The sequence below is a fragment of the Gavialis gangeticus genome, unplaced genomic scaffold, assembly GCF_001723915.1.
Source record: "Gavialis gangeticus isolate Ggan-Ray unplaced genomic scaffold, GavGan_comp1, whole genome shotgun sequence".
NCBI lineage: Eukaryota > Metazoa > Chordata > Crocodylia > Gavialidae > Gavialis > Gavialis gangeticus.
Window position 1 is genome coordinate 131181617 of NW_017729024.1, and position 3648 is coordinate 131185264.

The 3648-nt window shown below is 41.4% G+C and overlaps 1 protein-coding gene across 1 annotated transcript in view; it reads right to left on the minus strand.

The window, feature by feature from the left end:
- The window catches only part of LHFPL2 (lipoma HMGIC fusion partner-like 2), a 129995-nt gene that overhangs the window by 99442 nt on the left and 26905 nt on the right, over positions 1 to 3648 (minus strand). Inside the window, exon 2 of the mRNA XM_019517734.1 lies at positions 2972 to 3030. The gene's annotated coding sequence lies outside the window, so the exon portion shown is untranslated. The remainder of the gene's footprint in view (positions 1 to 2971; positions 3031 to 3648) is intronic.

A 3648-nucleotide genomic window follows, 5' to 3' on the forward strand; every position in this document is an offset into this window, starting at 1 on the left:
TGGGACTGTGCACCTCCTGAATCAAGTGGAGGTCCTGGATGAACCATGGCTCTATCCTGTGCCCTGCCCCAGCTGGGCAGCACTTGCCCCATCCCAGCCCCACTCCCACTTCCTCCCTCACCATAGGTGGCTCATTCTGTGCCCCCCTTCCCTTCCTCCACCCCTTCCCCCAGGCTGTGTGCATGCGTGCATGCGGCATTTATCAGCCACATTATCAGGCACATCTGACAAAAAAAGCCAATTGCTGATACTCTAAATTTTCCTCATATTGGTGCCGATCCAATATGGGACTGATGTATTGGTGCACTTCTACTTTCTTTTTCTTTCTGTTTTCAAAACTAACAAATAATGTTAACTAAAAACTATGCACATAACACCTGTACCAACACTAAATAAAACAAAGTTGCAGAGAAAGAGGTGGAAGCTGGAAGGGTTCCATTTCACTACCACTGAAGAAATGTGAGATAGGTTCATCACACCCTAAATGCCCTCACCTGGGGGGCATAGGCTTTGCCCCAATTGACACTGCTAGCCAAAAAAATTAGCTACTGCAAGTAGTAGGCATATGTACAAAGGAGGCATATGTACAAAGGAGTAGGCTCCTTAAGACCAATAATGAAAGAAAAAGGAGAATGACAGGGTAATAATGGCAGAAACCTATTTATTATTTTACAAGGAAAGGAAGAGGTATAAAAAGAGAATGGTTGAGTGATTACCTAGATAGCTTAAATAGGTTCAAACTCATCAGGGACCTGTGAAATTTATCCTATAGTGCGAAAGGAATTACCAGAACTAGCAGTTATTTTTGTAAACACATGAATGACATGACAGGGTCCACAGAAGTGAAGAAGAGTAAACTTAGTACTACTGAAGAAAGGGAAAAAGGTGGAAAGGAAAGTACATGAACAACCAATTAGCTTCTGCAACTGATATACTGATAAAACAATGACTAAAAGTAGAAGCAAATTTGTAAGAATGCTGGGAGAGAAAGTGTTAACAGGTTGGCAAAATATTATCAGAAGTAAATTATGATAAACTTTCCTTGTATTTATTTTTGTAGGATAAATTTTTTCCTTGTAGGATATAGACTTAGTAGGAAAGAAAGACAGTAAATATAGTATACATTTACACTAGTGAAGAGTCAAGTGTTCTACATGATACTCCTACTGGTAAACTTGCTCTACCTGCTGAAAGTATGAGCTATATCCTATTTTTACAAAATTAAAAATCGCTGGCATGTAGTTGTCCAGCAGCCATGATAATGAGAAAGAACTTGAAAGGAAATAAGGAAAAGGTTTCTTATTATATTCTATTTGTATTTTCATTGGACTCTTTAACAACTGTAAAAAGGGTAGAAAGCTAAATTCATACTAGCTGGATCATGTGTAGCAACTGCTCTCAAAGATGTATACCACAGGTAAACCAAGGATGGTCACCCCCCAGCCCATGGGTCAGATGCAGACCCTGGCACCATGCCACCTACGGAGAGCCCTGTAGGCCATGGCTCTGCATGCTACCTTAGGTATGCTAGGTGTTGTAGAGTCTAATCCCAGTGCCCAGGCAGGGACAATGCAGGCCACAAAACCTGATCCCAGCAGGGCAAGGGCAGCAATACCCTGTTACTACAATAGTGTATAGTCAGATGTGTTGTTTTTACATCTGTGAAAATAGATCTGAGGGAGTATTATTACCGTGAACTAAATTTCCTTGCAATAAAATTCTTAACTTTATTTAGTGGGGGGGGGTTTCCCCCAATGTGAACTATGTTTTAAAGATAACTTTCTTCCCTCATCTCACTGCTGAGCCTCTTCCATGGTAATATTATTGCAATTGGACCAAGGGGAATACATTTTTAAGACTCCAATAACTTTTAAGTTGCAGACCATGGGTTCCTGCCAGCACACTGCTCCTCTCATCACTCCAGCTGCAATGGTAGCTAGCATCTCTGAGCTCCCCATTCCTCCTCCAGCCTTTGCTTCCCATCCCTACCCCAAGGGGTGGGGGAGTGCACCATGGTGCAGAGCAGGGAGCTGAGGGTGAGCCTGGGGCCACATGAGTATGCTATATAGCTACAGGATGGCACATCCATGTGGGCATGCATGTGCTCAGTGCACCAAGCAGGGGAGGGTAAAAGGAGTGGAAATGTACACAGATGAGACCCAGGTGTCCTGTGCTTGGCCACACACCATGGGGTGGGTGGTCCCCAATACCTTAGAAGCTGGACAGGCCTGTTGTAACAAGTGCTGATATAAATACTTTAAGCAAATCAACTGAACTGAACAATTCAAGTTGATGAGTTTAACTCAGAGAAAAGTAAGAGCTTTTATTCCCTTTTTAAACTGTAATGAGATCACATTACATGATTAAATTCAATGCACCTGTGCAACATCTATCAATGTTTTAATCAGACAAATACTTTGATAAGAATATTAGTATTTAATTTTAATAAAGAATTTTTAAAAAGTCAAAGATTATGCACATTTCTCATCCAGTGGGCACATCTACACATGCTACTAAAGCACCAAAACAAACTCTGGCGAAGTTTGCACCAGAGTCAGATGCTTTATATGTGCAGCATCTTCATGTGCACCCAGACTGCAGCAATTTGAGCTGAAACAGAGTAGCCCTGGTCTGGCAGGAGGCCTGGGGGTTCAGCGTCAGGCTCCAGGTGGTGATGCTGGGAGGTGGAGGTGTTGGCTGGGGTATGAGGGTGCTACATTGTGGGGCTAGCCAGTAGACATGCATTTCGGTGCACATAATTACTCAGCTGCAGGATAGCACTCGTCTCCGATAGTACTATCCTACAGCAGAGTTAATTAAGTTACTGTGCCCTAATATGGGCGCATGTGTAGACTGACACTTTACTGAGGAGCTAATTAGAGTAAATGTGTAGATGTACCTACTAAGTACAGCTCAACGTGAAGTGTCACAAAACATGGAAACAAAATGTAATGTGAATTTCTTTACTCACTTAAGGTGTATCTTCGAAAGGGCCTTTCCAAGAGCAGTTAGGTGAACTCCGCTGTAAACCTGGAGAAAAACATTTATATGAAATTTTAAAAATGTGTTACTGAGCCAAAATGTAAAGCACATACTTTGTTGCTAATAGCACTGGAATTTTAATATGCTGCTTGTAAAAGGGTGTAAACAGTTAGCATCTCACAAGCATGTCAGTTTTATTTCACTAGAACTGTGACATTCTGCCAGCACTCCAAACCACCAGCAAACCAACAAAAACAAGCATGTGTGAAAGAGTATGCCACTAAACATACACTGGTAAATTAATAAAAAGTGGCAGAGCTAGTTATTAAGGTCAAATCTAGAAATTGGCAGGCAAGAACACCAATTGGAATGGAGTTGGAATGACAAGAAATTGGAATGACAAGAACACCTATACTTTCCATGGAGTTTTTAAACAGGATTGAGCCCATCACAAATCATTTGCCAAAGGAAAATGAAGCAACTAACTTTAGTAAGTTAACAGAATCCAATATCATTAGGTAGGAATGGTTCTAAGGTGGGAGGTGTGGGTCATGCATCCTTTCTTAACACTAAATAAGCTTGAAATAGCTCAAGCTTTTGCCTCTGCATTTGTGACAGAGCATGCAAAACAAATAAAGGGGACTGGATAACCACAGTATTAATGAT